We start from the raw sequence: 21,189 nt of genomic DNA on the forward strand, positions 1-21,189 counted from the left end.
AGCAAGACTTGAACAACCAAATATACACGAAGCAGAAGGAAATGACCTAAAACATAACTTTAGGAGAATGTTTGAGGCCCTTAAAGAGGAAATGAAAAATTCCCTTAAAGAAATGGAGGGAAAGACAAACAAAAAATTGGAAGAAATCATAAAAGAAAAAGCAATTAAACAAATGAAAGAGACTATTCAAGACTTGAAAACCAAATTAGAGACAATAAAGAAAACACAAACTGAGAGAATCATGGAAATGGAAATTATGAGCAAATGATCAGGATAAACAGCAGAAGAGAAGAGATGGAAGAGAGAATCTCAAGCACTGATGATACAACAGGGAGAAAACACAAAGTAACATAAAGTAACAAGTAACATAAAGGAGCTGGAAAAATCCCACACTAGTGAGTTAATGGAACATTTGGAAACTCTAGAACAAAAAGAAGCAAACTCACCCAGGAAGACTAGATGGCAGGAAATAATCAAATTCATAGCTGAAATAAAAAAATAGAAACAAAGAAAACAATACAAAGAATCAATGAAACACAGAGTTGGTTCTTTGAGCAAATCAAGAAAATAGACTAACCTTTATTCAAATTAACCAAAAGGCAGAGAGAGAATATCCAAATTAACAAACTCAGAAACAAAAAGGGGGCCATAACAACAGATACAGAGGAAAACCAGAGAATCATTAGGTCATATTTCAAAACCCGTACTCCACAAAATTGGAAAAATTAAAGAAAATTGAAAATTATCTGAATCATTGTTGTCTTATTGCTCTAGCTAGAACCTCAAGAACTATATTGAATAGATGTGGAGAGATTGGGCAACTTTGTCTTTTTCCTGATTTCAGTAGGATCACTTTGAGATTCTCCAAATATTAAACCAAATTTAATTAAGACCAGGTAAGCAATTTAAATAGACCTATAACTACTAAAGAAATAGAAACAGTCATCGAAAGTTTCTTAACCAGAAAAAGACCAGGATGAGATGGTTTCGGCACAGAATTCTACAAGAGTTTCAAAGATGAACTAATAGCAATACTCCTCAAATTGCTCTACACAAAAGAAATGGAAGGAACTTTACCAAACTCTTTTTATGAGGTTACAATTACCCTGATACCCAAACCACACAAAGACATTACTAAGAAAGACCAATCTCATTCATGAACATTGATGCAAAAATACTCAATAAAATACTGACAAACTGAATCCAAGAACACATCAGAAAAATCATCCACCATGATCAAGTCAGCTTCATTCCAGAGATGCAGGGATGGTTTAACATACAAAAATCTGTCAATGTAATCCACTAAATAAACAAACTAAAAAAATTTCCCACATGATCATTTCATTAGATGCTAAAAAAGCCTTTGACAAAATACAACGTTTCTTCCTGATAAAGGTTTTGGAGAGAGCAGGGATACAAGGAACATACCTAAACATAATAAAGGCAATATACAGCAAACCAACAGTCAACATCAAACTAAATGGGGAGAAACTCAAAATAATGACATCTTGAAATTTGTAGGCAAATGGATAGAGCTAGAAAACATCATATTGAGTGAGGTAACCCAGACCCAGAAAGACAATTGTTATATGACTACTCATATGTGGCCTTTAGACCTAAAGCAAAGAAAAACCAGCCTACAATCCACAATCTCAGAGAACCTAGGCAACAAAACGGACTCTAAGAGGCATACATGGATCTAATCTACATGGGAAGTAGAAAAAGACAAGCTCTCCTGAGTAAATTGGAAGCATGGGGACCATGGGAGAGGATAGAAGGGGAGGGGAGAGGAAAGGAGGAAAGAGGAAGGGAGGAGAGCAAAGAAAAATGTATATCTCAATAAAATCAATAAAATGTTAAAAAAAAGAAGAAAGAAAGAAAGAAAGGAAGAAAGAAAGGAAGGAAGAAAGGAAGAAAGAAAGAAAGAAAGAAAGGAAGGAAGGAAGAAAGAAAGATATGCCAGTTGTCAGCAAGTCTGCAAAAATTTGTTTTGGTTGTGTTGGGGGTCCAAACTCAGAATGTATCTATCTGTATGTCTGTATGTCTCTCTGTTCATCAGTCTATCCATCATCTGTCTGTCTATCTATCTATCTATCTATCTATCTATCTATCTATCTATCTATCTATCTATCTACCTACCCACTCACCCATCCATCTATACATTTGTCCATTCTTCCCCTTGAAATCTTGGTAGTATAATTTCTCCATGTTGTAAGTTTTAGTCTTTCTAGACTGTAAAGACTTGCACATAAATTAAGAAACAATGAATGTGCCATCACCAAGAAATTCTAATCCATTAGTGAAATGCAATCTGACTTGCAAGAACTAAAAAGTATGTAAAACCTTGAATGGTTCAACTGCCTGCTATCCTCTGTGCAGTGTGGAAGGCACTGCAAGTGACACAGAACAAGGTACACGTCCAGCTTCATTGTCATACAGAGATAAATAGTAATGACAAGACAGCTGAGGAGCCGAGAGAAACCCAAAGTGTTACTGGACATTGTGGTTTTATCAGACCGGGGATTCAAAGTCTGGCTAACTTAAACCTTGAATGAATGAAGCTGTTCGTTCACTGAATTTCCAACTCACCCTGAGACTAGCCTCTGTATTAGAAAGAGATTCCGAGGTTATGTAGAAATCCACACGAATCTGTCTCTCACGCCAGTTGGTTTAGTTTGCGTGTTCTGATCTTTCAAGCATGTCTGAGGATGCTCTAACTTTGGAGGCAGCTTACTTCCTTGTTGGGTAATGCAACATATTTATACAAAGAAAACTTTTTCAGTTGAACCTTTTCTTCTCTGTAACATTTATCTTTGGGTCTTGTTATACCCTTTGGGTCCTCACAGATAATGTACTTGCTGCTATATGTCCATAGCATTCACTTGAGCCTACTCTTAGTCTAGAAAACCAGGGCAACAGTAATAATAAGTATATTTTAAGGTAGTCCAATGATGGTTATTACAATGGTTAATTAATATAACTGAGAAAGTTCCTCACAGATATACTCAGGAGTTAATGTAATAGAGACAACCTTTCACTGATGTGCCCAGAGGCATCTCCTATGTAACTTTAGATTCTGCGAGGTTGACAATTACTATTAGCCATCACATGGGGCTTGTGCAAGCCTTAGGATCCCAACCTTGACTGGGAAGATAAGGTTACACAGAGACTGTCATTGATGGGGCAGCCTTTTCCTAGCATAACACCAAAGACGGGGCCCAAGGCAGCCTGGGACTGCCAAAGTGGGAGGACAAACAGAAAAGAACCTTTCACGTATAATCTCACATCCTTTCGGACTTCTTGTGTGCTCATCATATGTAAGGTATAAATGAATACACACATATCCAGTCATATGAGAAATCAGAATTAGGTGAAAATTTATCAGAGACTAAAATTGTATCAATCTGGGCCTTTGAGGTGGTTCGACAGTCAAGCTGGATCATCCAAGTTTCATCCCCAGAACCCACATGGTGGAAAGAGAAGACCAATTCCCACTGTTGTCTTCTGACCACCACATGCATCATGTCATGGTGCGCGTGTGCGAGTACGCGTGCGCGTGTGTACACACACACACACACACACACACACACACACACACACATGTACATATACACAGACACATGCATACACTAAAATAAGTATGGAAAAACGTAAATAACAAAATTGTAACGGAACCACAGGACCCTGAGAGGATCTGTCACTGTATTGCTTCATATGTTTGACCATCTTTGTGTTTGCAAGACAAAAGCTTTGTTTAACTGAATTATCTTAGTCATTTTAAATTCATCTGTTGAGAGCTCTCTGTTTAGTTCCATACCCTATTTTTAATAGAAACAATAAAATAATAACAATAACAATAATAATAACAACCCAATGGGTTATTTGTTCTTTTGACGACCAATTTCTTGAGTTCTTTGTATATTTTGAAGATCAGTTCTCTGTCTGATGTGGGGTTGATGAAGATCAACCGTTCTGTAGGCTGCAGTTTTGTCTTGTTGACTGTTTCCTTTGCTTTATAGAAGCTTCTCAGTTTCAGAACATTGTATTTATTAATTGCGTCTCTCAGTGTCTGTGCTACTGGGGTTATATTTAGAAAGTGGTCTTCTATGCCAATGTGTCCAAGTGTACTTGCCACTTTTTCTTCTATGAGGTTCAATGTTTTATGCTGAGGTCTTTGATCACTTTGGACTTGGGAGTTTTGTGCATGGGGATAGATATGGATCTGTTTTATATTTTTTGCTTCTTTGTTCATAGGTGTGTGTATTAATATCTGGGTCTTTGATTTGGTTTCATTGGTCCTCCTGGCCAATACCAGGCTATTTTCTTTACTGTTGCTCTGTAGTAGAGTTTGAAGTCAGAGATTGGGGTGCCTCCAAAAGTTCCTTTATTGAACAGGATTGTTTTGGCTATCCTTTTTTTTTTTTTTTTTTTTTTTTGCTTTTTCATATGAAGTTGAGTATTGTTCTTTCGAGGTCTGTGAAGAATTTTGCTGGGATTTTGATGTGTATTGCATTGAATCTGTAGATTGCTGTTGGTAAGATTGTCATTTTTACTATGTTAATTCTACCTACCCAAGTGCAAGCATGGAAGATATTTCCATTTTCAGGTGTCTTTTTCAATTTCATTCTGAGTCATTTCCACAGCGTCTGTACATACATTTCTTTTTTAGTCTCTCTCTCTCTCTCTCTCTCTCTCTCTCTCTCTCTCTCTCTCTTTCTCTCTCCTCTCTCTCTCCACACACATACACACGTGGTCTATCTCATGGTCAAGAATCTATAAACATAATTTTCTTTAGATTTCTAGGCTATGGAAGCAGACTTTTACATTTTCTTCTCAAATTTTCAAAACAAGATCAAAGTTTTCAGGAAATAGAAAGCTCCCAGTTCCCAGACTTATGCAGGCTTCCTAAATGGATCGAAGAGCCTTTAGATACATTCACTGATATTAGAACCACTTTCTGCTTTAGTCAGGGCTCTAGAGAAACAGAACCTCTAGAGAGACTATATACTGAGAATTTGTTAGATGAACTTCTACGACACAGTTGTAGTAGTCCAACCATGGCTGCTTCATACTGAGAGAGGTTAAAAGTCCAGTATTTGCTGAATCCACATGGCTGACGGAGTCAGAAGCTCTGATCTGATACTGAAGACCTGGGTGGTGGCTGGTCTTCAGTCCATGTTGGAGGCCCACAGAAGGAGCCTATAGTATTTATGATTTGACAAAACAGGTGGTACACAACATAGTCTCTGTCCTCTGCAGACAAATCTCTTGGAAATTCTATTGTAAGAAAATTTCCCATGACCCAGTTCTGCCAAAAAAATTCAGATTTCTAGGCATGGGTTCCTCAGCAGTCTGAATTTTTAATAGTTTCTTTAGCAACCCACCATGCTGATGAACATTTGAGGAATTTCTGCTAATAATCAAGGAAAAGGAAGGGCAAATGAGTAGGTAATAGACCTGGTAGAGAACAAAAATTGAGGAAAAGGCTCTAACCAAAGGACTCAGACAGAAAAAAATGGTTACATAAATTATTACACACCTGTGACATAAAATATAGCAACCAAGAGCTGTAGAAAGAATATATATACATATAATATATAGCCTGTGATCTAAGTGAAGATGAAAAGTCATGTATATGAAATGATTTCATTTTATATGTATATGTGCATAGAAAATATCTAGAATTCATTCTTCCATAGGTTATTCATTGGCTTAGTGGTAAACAAGACTGGTAACATCCTTTCTTAACAGTCTGATATCTATCTATCTATCTATCTATCTATCTATCTATCTATCTATCTATCTATCTATATCATGTATCATTCATTATGTCAGTATTTTATAGATATAGGAATTCTCTCATATGGACTATCTTAAGTGAATTTTTCTACAGGTAAGTATAAAAATTTTACAATGAAATAATACAATGACTACAGATGCTTTTTATTTACATTTGATTTTGTGAATCATTATCCTTACAGGAATATGACTTTATAACAGGCTGCATCTCTGCCTTCATCTGCCTTTACCCTGGTTTTTTACCTACAGTCACATCACCAGTCTTATGTCAACATCTTTCTATGAAGAGAATTAAGTTCCTTTACCTCATGTCTGAGCCTAAAAGTATCTGCTTTCACTAACTCTGCACTCAAATTTTGTCTCTGATGTCTTGTCTAAGCATTGGGTAATGTCTTCCATTACGGTGCTCCTCCACCCCGGTCCAGACTGCATAGTACACACATGAATAATAATTTCTGATAAGAAAGATTTACTCAGAAGTCAGAATACCTCTCAGTGTCTCTCGCTAGGTCTACACTGTGTGAATACTCCTGCTTGTGGTGTGTGTGTGTGTGTGTGTGTGTGTGTGTGTGTGTGTGTGTGTGTGAGCTCCTATCTGGTGATTCTTCCAAAGGAGGTTAGGAACTAAAGAATCAGGGCTATCTCATGGAATACCTGTGTTGAGCTCAGGTGTATCTGCAGAAGAGACATGGTAGAGTCAAAGGAGAGTATGGAGTATCGCTGGCCAATCTCTTTCTCTTTTCTCCAGATTATGCTTGGCTATTAGGCTCCTTTCTGTGAAATAGATGTATTCTATTAACCCAGAAGACCTTATAAACTGAAGGAAGAATAGGCATGTGCAACTTTTAAATTTTACTTTCAAATTCAACTTTATTGGAGCCGAGGCCCCAGGAAGCCTATTGGACAAACCTACAGTTGCTCCTGATGATGCAAATCCAGAAATAAGAAACATGTTTTTCCTTTACCTGCCTTCTTTCTGGCTTTGTAAAGCCACGGAAACTTCAACTTATTGCGTTTTAACATGTTTTCAACTTATTTTTGGTTCGCAAATGTTTTGATTGGTTTTCTCCCAGCAGAATCAATTCCTCATGCTTTTCTATTATGAAGTAATGACTCACCTTCCAGATCATGGTTGCCCTCAGGCTTCTTCTGCAGACAGCGGCATGGAAAGCTTTGCTCTGGAACTTCTTTCACACACATCATACTTTGTTAAGCTAACAATGCATTGGGAATGAGAGAGACTGTTGCTGGACATTCGTTGAGTGTGACCAGTATTATATGAGAGTGTTTCTCAGAGTTACAACTTCATTTCAGGGTTATTCTCACCTAGTATGTGGGGTTGATAGGCAGATCCCAAGAATACCTCCCATTCTACTGTTGTTCAAGCTCTCCTCAGTCCCAAAGTCTTTCTGTAGATAGGTGAAAGCTGTGTAAGACTTTGTCTGTAAAATGGAGGCTCAGTAAGTACATTAAATTGTAGTGCAGCTTGGTTATCGCTACTTCCAAGGAGCAGTTGTGAATCTTAACATTCTGTCAAGCTTCCTCATGAAAGAAAGGCTGAGCTGAAAAGAAAATGGAAAGTTTGAATTTGATTTCTAAATGTTTTCTTTTTAATTGATTTTTATTGAGCTCTACATTTTTCTCTGCTCCCCTCCCTCCCTCTCCCTCACCTTCAACCCTCCACCAAGGTCCCCATGTTCCCAATTTACTCAGGAGATCTTGTCTTTTTCTACTTCCCATGTAGATTAGGTTTATGTAAGTCTCTCTTAGTGTCCTCATTGTTGTCTAGGTTCTCTGGGATTGTGGTTTGTAGGCTGGTTTTCTGTGCTTTATGTTGAAAAACCACCTATGAGTGAGTACATGTGATAATTGTCTTTTTGTGTCTGGGTTATATCACTCAAAATAATGTTTTCTAAATCCATCCATTTTCCTACAGAATTCAAGATGTCATTATTTTTTCTGCTGTGCAGTACCTCATTGTGTAAGTGTGCCACATTTTCCTTATCCATTCTTTGGTCGAGGGGCATTTAGGTTGTTTCCAGGTTCTGGCTATGACTTTTAAATGTTTTCCAATGTAACATTCCACATCTGTATTCATAAAACATCTAGGTGCACAATTATTACAATTATCATTTTTTTCTTAAGTTGGGGTCTCACTATGTAGCCCTCTTGACCATTCCTTAAAGTGTCACTGACTGTTTTCCAGATATCAGAACTGTTGCTGCTTATAGTCCCACACTTGTTCGGAGTGGAGTATAATACAGGTTTATTTATTATTTAGGGGTGGACTCACAGAAAAGGTGGTGATCAGCCGTCCTCTGCATGGGTGAGGAACTAGGACTGAATCCAGCAACCAAAAAAGATGCAACACACGCTTTTTCATCTGCATCTATAGTACATGTGACCATGCACAGAGTGGGCCAGGATCTTCAAGGCTATTGGCTGAAGGAGTTCCCATAGCATCAACCTCTTCTGTCTAAATAAAAGACATCTAAGCATATTACAAAACTATATACAATAAGAACAATATCAAGTGTAAAAGTTAAAATTACAACCAGTATGAACTACATCAAGCAAGAAACATATGCTAAATGTTTTAATAGTTATTCTATCCTAAGGTGTCTAAATCTTTTATTAGAAATGGGTTGACTAAGTCATGAGAGGAAAGTAACTAAGGCTATCTAGTCTTTAACTCCATCAAAGACATGAAAAGAAAAATAATATTACTTGAGTAAACAGGAAGTGAAATCAAGCAACTTTCAAAAGGTGCAAGAAATGACAGAGACAATAGGTTATCTGGGCAATTATCCAAAGTCTCATTTGTAACATTGGGGCAACCAACTTTGTCTAAGACCTAGAGTAACTGACAGTCCATTTTCAGAGGCAGGAAATTTTCAAAACTGTCTTACTTTGTCTTAGCAAAGTTTGGCAGTCTTTTTGTTTGTATCCTTCTTGTCCAGTCTGGCCACCATGTCTGTTGTCAGTGGTCGAGGGAGGGACAGTTCTTTGTCCAAAGGCCAGTTTTGCCATGAAGAAAACAAGCTCCAAGTGGAGTGTCTTTGGTGCCCAGCATTCTGTTGGAAATACATCATGCTGTCAAGAGCAATAGTGTCTCACATCAACAGAATCTTAAGTTATTTAAATGCCACATTCTACAGTTTTTTTTAAAAGTGGTTGAGGATTACCTATCTATGTGGAATACAATCTCTATACATCTAAAGAACCTGATTAGTTTAACTATAAGTATGACAAACATGAATGACTATTGACCTATAACTTTTAATACCTATATAGCTTAAAGATTACGGCTATATATTAAAATATTAAACAATCTTTAAACAACTGTGCAGCAAATGAGGACAATGACCTCCAAATATAAACATTGTATAAGTATCTTGATCACAGGTAGTGCAATATTATCCTAAAATTATATCAGTGAACCTCAAGTTTTTGTTGCTCTTCAATTAGTTAATGCTCTACTTTATAACCAAAACTTTATGGATGAAAGTTGGGTAAAATAATGAGAAGGTTTCATAATTATGAAATTAGCAGGCATTAAGTAAAACAGAACAAAACACAAGTATGCCAGCAAAGTTTCAGAATCTATACACAGCTGATAGGAGTGTAATTGATGCATTTTACCCTGTACTATTTATACCAATGTGCTCAAAACCATAATATTCTTTGAATTACAGTACTGCTGCTGGAAATTAATCTTAAAACCTAAAATGAATATAGACAAAACCTGAGACTACGGTTCTTGCATAAATTTAAGTATCAGTAACGACTGTTCTAACTACTTATGTTTCAGAGATTAGAAATTTACGAGTGAGTGCATGGGGTCTGATTCAGAATTAACTGTGTGAGCATTTAACCCAAACCAAGACCTTATAAGGACATCTCTACACCCAAAGGTCCTGAGTTGCTGATAGTGACCAAATCTGGGGCCCATAAACTCACAGTCAAATGTTATTCCAGCCTTTGGGACTTCTAAATCCAAGAAGTGCTGACCAAGCCGTCAGGTACACACCCTGAGCCCTTCACCATGTTTGTATTGAAGTTACAACATTCACACTTGAATGTACTATGACTCCCACTCACTAATTAATATAGGTAGGAGTACAGAGAAGCATTCTTCTGGGAGATTCCTTTGGCATGAAAATTCTCTGAAGGCTTTGAATCTTCCTAAGACTATATGGTCAATGGGATGCTCCCCCGAGATCTTCCTTCCCAGTCTCTTTCATTCGGGGTTAGACTTCCATAATGGTCTGGGGGCTCCTTGAGCCTTCTCCAGCTCTTGCCTTCTTTTTGTCTTCCAGACATTTTCCTTAACAAAATCCTTTTATATTTAGCCCCATTTTTGTCATTTGTTATCAGAAGAACAGGTCCAAAGGTAGACATTTTGGACTATCTTTCCCACCAACCAGCATGTGAGAGGCATACATTCCTGGCTCCTGGATGGATACAAATTGCCTGTGCTGTAACCCAGAGGCTCAGTTGCTTGACAGAGGTGGCCTGGAAAAGCATCACGGTTAAGAGGACTTCTGACTATGGTATAATTACCCAAGTATTAAAAACTATGGACTGAATAATGGGCATACAGAGGGTGGAATTGCCTGAGTATTTCTGAGTTGTAGTAATGCCTTGAAGATGAATATTGAAAATAGAAGTGTTAGAAAACTCACTGCCTTAGTCAGGGTTACTATTGCTGTGATGAAACGCCATGACCAAAATTGATCTGTGGAGGAAAGGGTTCATTTGGCTTACACTTTCACATCACTGTTTATTATTAATGGAAGTCAGGTCAGGAACTCAAAAAGGACTGCCTCTAGAGGCAGGATCCGATGCAGAGGCCATGGAGGAGTACTGCTTACTGGCTTGCTTCTTATGGCCTGCTCAGTCTACTTTCTTATAGAATTCAGGACCACCAGCCCCAGTGGTAAAGCCACCCACAATGTACTTGGCTATTTCTCATCAATCACTGGCTATGAAAATGCCCCACAGGTTTGTCTACACCTGAATCTTATGGAGTCATTTCTCAACTGATGCTTTCTCCACTTTGATGACTCTAACTTGTGTCAAGTTGACATAAATTCAGCCAGTACACACACCTTAGTCTGATATGGGTGCCTGAGAACTTCTGTGGCAGTTCTCAAAGAGGCAGATATCTTCTGTCTCAGGACGTGTATAGCTGAAGGTCAGATTAAAGACCTGATTAGAACTATAAAGCTCCAGAGATTGTTTGATTGGCATGGAACTATATGGATAACGTCCAAGGATGCAGACTATTCTCCCTTTCCTGACTTACTGAGCTTGCAGAAGTGACTGACCATAGGAGAGACCATCAGTTCTAAGGTGCTAGAAGATGGAACAGAACTCTCATCCTTGATGACTATGGTGGTACTCACTCCAAATATTAGTATTGGAGAGGCAGGCAGATCTAGATAGCAAGTTCTAGGCCATCTTTGTCTACATAGTGAGTGCCTAAGAACCTGTCTCAAAATCAAACAAACAACAAGAAGAAAATCTTTTATCTTTATAAGAGGTGTTACATTCAAGATACTCTCCTGTCTCCTTTCCTGACTAAAGTCATTCTGGGCCTGTCAGTTAAAAAAGAGGTTCTATGGCTAAACCCTGAAATTATTAGCTTAACAGGAACTTGGCATCAGACTTTGAGGTACTTGATCAAAGAGTCTGGCTGAACTGTAAGGTTGAATAACCAAGAATTCATTGACATAGGGGCTTTTCCTTAAGACATGAAGTTTGATACCCTAGGAAAGTTGTTCAGAGACTGGACAAAACCACTGCTGGGTGGTGCTTAGAAGGCTGGGTAAAGCTGTGGCAAACATCCTCAAAGTGGAAATGCTTAAGTTAAGATGGTAGAGGAAGAATTAAATGGGTTAAAGTGGTAGGCATGCTGGATGGGTGCAGTATGTAAGACTAGAAGATTCCCTAGAAGATTATGCTTCATGACAGAACCAGAGGATGAATCATGACAACTAAGGTTGTGAGGAATGTACTTTTAAGAATGGCATCCACATCTCAAGGAGTTAGGGTTATGGTAGGAAAGATAGTCACAGATCATGGTTTGTTAACATCCATGAGGATGATGGTACTCTTGGAAGCTAGGGAATTATAAGAAAAAGTAATGACAGGAGGCTAAGCACAATCCTGCTTAGTTCTTGGACTTGAGTCAGTTTTCAGACTTGAACAGGTAGCCACATAGCTAGAAGGATAGATCTGATACCACTGCCAATCTTTGTAGCCCATCTCTAAGGGACTTATGAGAGAGGGAAATAACTAATTGCATCTGGTATTAGTGGACATAAAGTCTGAGGTGATACCAACACTTAGAGACCCAAATGCCATAATGATACCCCTGTTAGAGGGAGTCTATACAGTCAAGTCATAAATGAGATCCTAGGTAGCCGAGCATTTTCATATTACCCTAAAGCACAACTGTAATCTATCTGTCTATCATCTATCTATCTATCTATCTATCTATCTATCTATCTATCTATCTATCTATCATCTATCTATCTAATATATGCATATGGAAATTATAGTGACATCTGTAAAAGTTTCCTAATTTATAGAAAAGAAACTATTAAGGAAGGGAAGACCAAATGGAAAATTTTGCTACTATTTAGTCCTCTTTTCTCTCATTCGACATAATAAATCCCCAATTATCTTACCTTGCCATGAGTGGACAGTGGAGATTTATGCCATTATTAAAAACCTAAAAGATGCAAGAGTGCCAACTTCTTTTATCTCTCCATTTAATTCACCTTTCTGTTCCAAAAAAAAAAAAAAACTGACTAGATTCTGGAAGTCTTGTAGACTGGCCAACAAAACTGACTAGCACAGTCAGGCTATTTTATCAAAGCTACACTGGAACAGGAAAGGGACAGGGATATACACACACACATACACACACACACACATGCACACACATGCACACACATGCACACACATGCGCAGAGGAGTAGAGAGAGAGTAAAATGCACATGCATAAAAATAAAATTAAAAAATAGAGAAGAGGTGGCATATTGTTTCTAGAAGCATGAATTTTTTTTTGGTTTTTGCTTTTTTTTGACAGGGTTTCTCTGTGTAGTCCTGGCTACCCTGAAACTAACTCTGTAGAACAGCCTGGCCTTGAACTCAGAGATTCACTTGCCTCTGCCTCCTGAGTGCTGGGATTAAAGGCATGTGCCACCACTGCCCAGCTATGAACTTTTACATATTAAGGTAGATATATTTACTGTCCAGCCCTTGATCTATTATGAATACCAGATTTTCAGGAATACAAAATATCTCATCTGGCACAATGCCAGAAGATCAACTAGCAAGTTGACTTCATCAAGATCTTTTCATTCCTGGTGGCAGTGCAAACTTGTATAGCTGCTCTGGAATCAGTATGGCAATTTCTCAGAAAATTAAAACACAACCTTCCTCAAGACCCAGCAATACCAGTTTTGGATATATACCCAAAGGATGCTCAATAATACCACAAGGACATGTGTTCATGTTCAAAGCAGCATTATTTGTAATACCAAGAATCTGGAAACAACCAAAGAATGGATAAAGAAATTTGGTACATTTATACAATGGATTAATACTCAGCAGAACAGAAAAATGGCATCTTGAAATTTGCAGGCAAATGGATGGATCTAGTGAAAAACCATATTAAGTGAGGTAGCCCAGACCCAGAAAGACAAACATATGTACTCACTCATAAGTGGCTTTTAGACATAAAGCAAGGAAAAACCAGCATATAGTCTACAAGCCTAGAGAACCTAGACAACAAAGAGGACCTTAAGAGAGACATACATGGATATATGTAGGAAGGAGAAAAAGGACAAGATATCTTGAGTAAACTGGGAGTGTAGGGGTCATGAGAGAGGGTAGAAGGGGAGAGGGAAGGAAGAAAGTGGATTGGAGAAAAATGAAAAAAAAAATCTTTCCATTCTGAAAGGGCAAGTTGTTCCTTTATCCTCACAATCAAAATTACCTATTCTAAGAATACTTTCTGCTGTCAAAACATTATGTAAACAGTACTATCCAGAGACCAATAGGATGTCAGATAAACACATTCAGAAGTGCCTTTTGAAAAGAACACAATTAAGAAACTTGCGTCATATCAAGGGGATGTAGGAATGGACTTATATCCATAGACTTCACATGTTCTATCACACCATATAAATGAGACGTAGCCATTCTCATAAAATATCACAGTGGGTTTCAAAAGATGAAGTTAAGTTTCTGTTTTCATAAAACAATTCATTTATCAGAACAGAGGCACCTACATGATGCCATATCCTCATCAGGAAGAAGAGTACAATGACAAAGGGTAGAAGCAGAGAGGGTCCATTTACCATCCCTAAAAGATTCCTAAGGAGAGATTATTTTTTGTTATACAACACAGCAAAGATCCCGTTCAAATACCCATTATGGCTACTGCTAGGACATTTTGGAGTCCTTTGTGCAAGGACCAACAAGCAAGAAGCAGTTGTTATTTAGGTGGAGATAATTAGACCTGATCAAGGAGGAAGGGGTAAGGCTAGCTCTGTACAAAAGAGATAGAGAGAAATAGCAATTACATGGCTAATATAATGGGGGTGCTTCTAGTATTCTTGTCTTCTTTGAACTATGAATCAGCATAAATACATGGCGAAACTGTAAAGTGTATGTTTGTTGGAGCCTCAGAACCACTCCTCAAGAATGCAAGTTTGCTTCCTATCACCAGCTACACCACCAAGATTACCAATGTGAGACTTGAAGTTGAGGACAGGGAAGTCAGAATAACTTGCAGAAGTTAATCAGTGCCAGAGAACAGTTGTAGTCTTTTAAAATTATTGATTCATTTACTTAATATGTGGGTGTTTTGCCCTTGTGAGTATGTGTGCACCACATGCATACCTGGTGCCAATGGAGGCCAGAAGAAGGCATCAGATCCACTGAGACTGGAGTTACAGACAGTTGTGAGGTGCCATGTGGGTGCTGGGAATTGAATCTGCATTCTCTGGAAGAACAACCTGTGCTCAACCTCTGATACAAGCCTAGCTGTAGTGTTGAGATCAATTGTAGCAACAGGAGCTGTTCATACCACTTGCTCCTCCTCTGAGTTCCTCTTCAGAACGAAAAGCCCATAGGAACTGTAGAAGAGGAGTTGTGGGAAAGAATTGTGGAAGAAATTCCAAGTTCTTGTGGAGAATTGCATTCATATCAAGTAAGGAGTTGACTATGGCATTTGTGGGAACAAGTTGTATAGACCCTTGATTCTGAGGAGTATAATTATCTAAGGGCCAAGCTTCTATACTCTGACATCTACTGAACTGTGTTTACTCTGTTTAGGCTGCTACAAGAGGATGGGTGTATATACTAAGTGGCTCATAAGCAGGAAAAAATGCTTTTGTAATCCCAAGGCTGACCATTTCAAGATCAAGGCATTGACCATTGTGTTCTCATGGAGGCTCCAATTTCATTCTTGAGCTTTTGTCCCTGTGAAACTGATTACTTCCAAAGGCCCAATCTCCATATACTATGCTAGTTTTCAGTGTAGGAATTTGGGGAGGAGGGCACAAGCATCCAATCCATGGCACCTGAAGTCTTGTCTTCTCTGTGCTGCTCCCAGTCACGGCGACTAAAGTAAGCCTACTTTAGTCGTTCTTCTGGAGCTCAAGGATTCTGAATAGTTTTCCTAAACCTTTCAGATGGTTCACAAATCAAAATGCTGCCATTCACTCTCCCTTCTTCCACCCTTGCTTGAGGGTTAAATTCACATTGTTACCTGATGCGATCCCCTGACTTTCTCCATTTCTCTTCTCCACATCTTCACTAAACATTTTCTTTATCAAAATTCTTCCATGCTGAATTCAATTTTGACCCCGAATATCAAATAGTTTTGCTATTGACGAACCAATTGAGTTGCCAATACTGACCCAATTACTTTGTAATTCCTTGATAATAGAGATTTTTCTGAGTTTGGTTCAGATAGTAGACAATAGATCAAACATTTTTTTTAGGAGCATTCAGAATAAGATGAACAATATCTTGTTCTTTTTATCAAAACTAACTTTTTGACTGCATGAATTTAATTAATACCTTCCTTCTTTTCTTTCCCCTACCTCTTTCCTTCCCTCCTTCTCTCCTTCATCTGCCCTCTCTCCTCCCCTCTCTTCTTCCTTCTCTCCCTTACTCCTCCTTTTGGCCTCGCAAGCTTTTCCTTTCCTGATCGTAGTAACTGGCAGAGGTTGCTCTACAGCTGCACTGTGAGAACACATATCTCATGTAAGCAGTTTATAGTGACTTTTAGTTTGAAATTTCTCATGGTTTAGTTTCAGATAAAGGGTGAGTGTTCTTGGAAAGTTTGAACTTAATCAGAAAAGTTATTTTAGAATTATTATCTTAGAGTAGTTTCTGGGGTTTTAGACTTGGAAATATTTTCTAACTGGCTATGTCCATTCTTTGCTCAGAGGTTTGGGCCAATACATTAATCACTTAACAATAACTTTTTCCTGGGTCCTTCCTATCACGCCATAATGTTTTCCTCCACTTCTTACCCACTTGTACACATTTAGTTTCACTTCTACTGTTTGCAATGCACCATGAATTAAAACAGAATATACCCCAACTTTAGATTATAACTGGGTCAAGTTTAGAAGGACTCAAGCCCAGTTTATGAACTTTTCCACAAAATTGACTTGGGTTTCAAGAGTGTAGTGAAATGAGAACATGGGGGCGTTTAGAATACAGTCTGTTCTCAATTTGTCTATTCTTTGAAAACCACGGTCTGGTTTCAGCTGTACTAATCTTGGACAGTTGAATTAGAACAACAGAGACAAGTCCTATCCATCCATGGAGCACAGCAGCTCCCTTCTAAGAACAATAGACTGCAGGGGAAGGAGTGTAGTGTTTTCCCTGTGGGGCTTGCCAGCAGAGGACTGCGAAAGATAATGTAAAACAGACACAGCAGATCTTGTGTGTGTGTTGATTTCTACAGAGAGGTCCTAGGCTTCAAGAAGCCCCTATTTGTGCCTCTTCTCTCTCTTCTTCAGTTTCTTTAACCCGTGTTCTCAAATGTCTTCATTTCCCTAATCCCCTCCTACACGTTGTGGTTGTTGTCTGAAGATCTTCTGTCGATGAGGTTTAGAACTGATAATTGTTCAAGACTTGGATCCAAGGAGTTTTGGACCATGGGACTGACTGATAGCTTGGGAATTGGACCACCTCTATGTTCGGGTAAGACCCTTCTTTCTTGAAATCCCTCTCACCTGGTACTTAAGCATACTGAGTTTCTGCTTTAACCTAGCTCTCTCTGGTCAACATTTTCCCCAAGCCAGAAGCTGATGACTCGAGCTCCATGTCTTTCTATCGTGGGGTCTTCCTCATCACTCTGTTGCCAGATCCTCTGAACTGCCTGCCTGGATTTCTTTTTGTGCTTACCCCATCTCCTTGTATGCAATCTCTTTGCCGTAGGTTTCCAGACTGTGATGTGGATGACTCACACTTTGTTTAATATAACACTTAGCTTTCTCCCTTCGGTCCTGGTGCTCTGTTGTGGTCCTACAGAAGAAGTTAAGTGATGAAATGATCTCCGTTCTCTCCATCTTCCCCAGGTTGCAATTAGAGTATCTCCTGTTCTAGCGAAGCTGCTTTCACTGAAAACATTCTTGGTAGTCAAAAACCTATAACACAATCTTTCCATCTTCTTCAAAGGCTTTATTTATTTGCAGTTTGCAAGCGAATTTGACATCTTTCTTTATAATTTCTTAACTGCTGACCAGTCAGTTGTTTTGTATTTCGTATCAAAACCAAGGCAGGATTTTAAGGTAATAAAATATTAATTTTTTTCTAGTCTATAACAGCAACAATGTATTCCAAAAGAAACATCCCAGGGGTGCACTGAACAGTGAGCGTGTCTCTAGAAAATACAGTCTTTCAAAATGCTGCATTTCAAAAGATAGTCATTTTGATTTTGAGTTCTGTGCACATGTTCTTAAGAGGATGATGAGGTAATTGAACTTTTCATTACATAAAGTCTTTTCCTAGAATTCTCCTTCTTATATCCTAGAGGTGTCTTGCTGCATGCTGCAGTGGTGTGCAGAGGTCTGTGCGCTTCTGAAAGTCAGAACTGTTTTTCTCTTGTCTGCTGCTGAGAGGAGGCCAGGAGGGCAGAATTTTATCTATACAGGTATAGATTCCTGTAGCAGAGTGGGAGGGAGGGAAGGAGAGAAGAGGAAAGGGATGGAGGGAGAGAGAGAGTGTGAGAGACTTGTCTTCTTCTTCTTCTTCTTCTTCTTCTTCTTCTTCTTCTTCTTCTTCTTCTTCTTCTTCTTCTTCTTCTTCTTCTTCTTCTTCTTCCTCTTCTACAACTTCTTTACTCTGTAGCTTAGGCTGTCTTCAGACCCTGTATGTAGCCCAGGTTGGCTTCAAACTTAAGGTTCTTACCTCTACTTCATTCTTCAGAGTTCTGGGGTCACAGGTGTAAACCCGTATGCCTGATTTGAAAAAGGTATCTAGTTCAAAACACTAGCCAGACAGAGAGAAATTAGGTAAAAAAATTATTCTAAAATTGTTTATTTTTTTTTCAGTTTTCTATCAGCAATATGTTCAGGGTTGCACGACTGAACACAAAAATTTCTAGGATTTCCCTGATATCCCTGACACTTCAAAGGTTTACCTTAAACTAAAGGCAATCTGTTTGCTCATCCTGATTAGTAAGTTTTGTCTGATTTCTGTGAAGTTAGACACTAAGGACATACGTTCAGAAAATGCAAAGACTGAAGCTGGTGTGAAACCAAACTGCTCTAGCCACTTTGTCATGAGCAGTAAGAGGTCTGCTTGAAAGGTCCAGTTCTCATGCTCTAAGTTTCAACCAATTAGGGCACAGATGACTCAGATTGCATTAAATACATTTTTTATTTTTCTAATAAAAATTTCCTTATGATATATGTTTAATAGAATGGTTGTAGTTGCAGTATGCATATGTCTTAACTCGCCAAGCTGTGTGCATCAAATGTGTATATACATTACATCTAATAAAGTCTTTTTAAACTTGCATTAATGCCTTATTTCTTTATCAGCCATTCAAACCACATGCTTGCGTATTGAATTAATTGCATCTATAGTGTCAGTCATCTTCTCAGAAAGGATATTTCTTGCTGTATGTAGCGCTTTTGTAGTAGTCTTTACACATGAAGCATTTTTAGATGGTTGTGCTACTTACATGGTGGCCAGAGTGGAAGAACTGATGGTCAAGGGTATACTGAGAAATTGGGGTATTAGTGGAAGATGTGCCTGAGAAGTTGGGGCTCATATGTGGACTCATTTAGCTGTTGAATCTCTGAAAAAAAGAAAAGAATCTGTATCCATACTTCTGTCTTCTTTAATTTTCTCCTTCATATCAGGTTCTTCAAGTTTTGACAAACCTGTAATACATTTTGTGTTCTATAACCTTTGAATGACTCAATTTTTATTATTAGTTGCTTTCTTATTTTTATTACTACAAAAGTACACACATTTTCCTAAAGATGGAAATTACATATAAATAAAATAAGAACATAAAAATTTTATGTAATGTCACACATAGCTGTGTATAATTCTGCATGTATGTTCTAGTTTAAGTTTATAAAATAGACCATATCTTAAATTTTCTAACTTGTTTTCCCATATACAATTCATGAAGAGAAATACATATTTTATCATCACTGTGTCCAAGATTTAAAGTACATTTCCAATTAAAAATTATTTAGACTGAAAGTTGGCTCTTCCTAATTGAGCCTCCTATTTCTCAGGCAGGAAGATTAAAATCTGGTGACATTATACAATTTGATTCATGTTGATACAGAGCCAGGTGAATAACAAAAACCTACATCACAGGTAACCACCTTCTGGATTTTGCAGGGTCCTTCCTCCATTTTTTCTATTACTCAGTCCCACATGGAAAACTAGGGTTTGTGAGCAAGAAAGTTCTAGTCTTGGAGTTTAGTTGTCTATTGTTGGGAAAGATCAATTGACTTAAAATTTATGGAAAATGTTTTCTGAAAAAGAATTTGTGAATCTTAATGACTGGTTTTCAAACTTTAAGACTTCAGTTGAGCTCTGTGCAGGGAAACTGAAGCATCTTGGTCCCCTCTCAGGCTGCTGTAAATCTCTGTCAGGCTATCAGAATGAACTATCAGCAGAAATATGGTTAGAACTAGTAAGAATTTCCTGACTTTTGGGCTTATGACTTAAAAAAAATTTTATGTTGCAGTAATTTGACTTAAAGAGTCTGAAAAAGTTCTGTGAGTCTTATCAAACACAATCAATTTTATTTGCTAAATTTAGTACTAGGGTGATGTTAATTATGTGTTCTTTGTGTAGAAATATCTCACAGAGCATATATTTGGAGGTGTTGTGCTATCAGGTGACTTTTGGAATTTTATAAAAATTCTACCCACTCACAACCAGTGCTTTCTTACTGATTAACTTTGTCAGATGGGTCAGAACTGACAACTGAGTGAATATATATATATATATATATATATATATATATATATATATATATGTGTGTGTGTGTGTGTGTGTGTGTGTATGTGTGTGTGTGTGTGTGTATCTATCTATCTATCTATCTATCATCTATCTATCTATCACAAATTCTCTTTTATTTGAAGTTTCTTTTTTGTCTTTCTTTCATAGTTCCATTTATTTCTCATTTTTTTCCTTCTCTTTCACTCAAATTAAAAATCTTAAGGGTTTAGTGATTTTTGGCTTGTCTTTGCTGCAGAAGATGAGTAAAATCAGATAAATAAATGTCATTGCCTCACGTTTTATCACGACTGTTAAAAGCAGTGCTGTCTGTAGAGTCAGAGAACTGAGGAAGTGGCTCATGTACTTAGGGGAAACGGTGTCTCCAAAAGATGAGAAGAAAAGGTGTATTTGCTCCACAGTGTTACTATAAACTTGGTTCTAGAGACATATTTAATAAATCAAGGTCCTAAGTTCTAGCACAACATTTAGTTTTAAAATATGACTTTTGTATCTCTTTTTCTTTTTACAATATGAGTTTATTCCCAATAAGTTCATTTGTTCTAAGTTTATATTTTCTTTCTAATACAAAGGGTGACACACGAGAGACATGGCTGACTCAAGGGTATTGACCTTCTCATATTTTGAGAGGAAAGGAAACAAGTGTCTCTGGTTTATCCTATCTGTCAGCATTTCTTAACCAATGGAACAGAAATGGCCAGAACCACAGAGTTCAAAGTTTATGTGTAGCAAGAATTTGATCAGTCAAATTGAATAATGTTGGGAAATAATAGCACCATGAGTGATGGATGGGCTCTAAATAGTGTCCGTGTGTGGAACGGGCTTTGAAAGTGTTGGGTTTTAGCTGCACTCATGACT

The 21,189-nt window shown here is 37.9% G+C and overlaps 1 protein-coding gene across 5 annotated transcripts in view; it reads left to right on the forward strand.

The window, feature by feature from the left end:
- The window catches only part of Ctla4 (cytotoxic T-lymphocyte associated protein 4), a 60,204-nt gene that overhangs the window by 23,239 nt on the left and 15,776 nt on the right, over nt 1-21,189 (forward strand). Inside the window, exon 2 of one of the 5 annotated variants that reach the window (XM_085699317.2) lies at nt 7,736-7,780. The exons of 3 other annotated variants lie outside the window; for them this stretch is intronic. The gene's annotated coding sequence lies outside the window, so the exon portion shown is untranslated. Of the gene's footprint in view, nt 1-7,735; nt 7,781-16,233; nt 17,041-21,189 lie in introns of those variants that run through there. One more of the 5 variants, XM_085699309.2, reaches the window with a different exon arrangement.

The sequence above is a fragment of the Myodes glareolus genome, chromosome 1 (assembly GCF_982192425.1).
Source record: "Myodes glareolus chromosome 1, mMyoGla1.1, whole genome shotgun sequence".
Taxonomy (NCBI): domain Eukaryota; kingdom Metazoa; phylum Chordata; class Mammalia; order Rodentia; family Cricetidae; genus Myodes; species Myodes glareolus.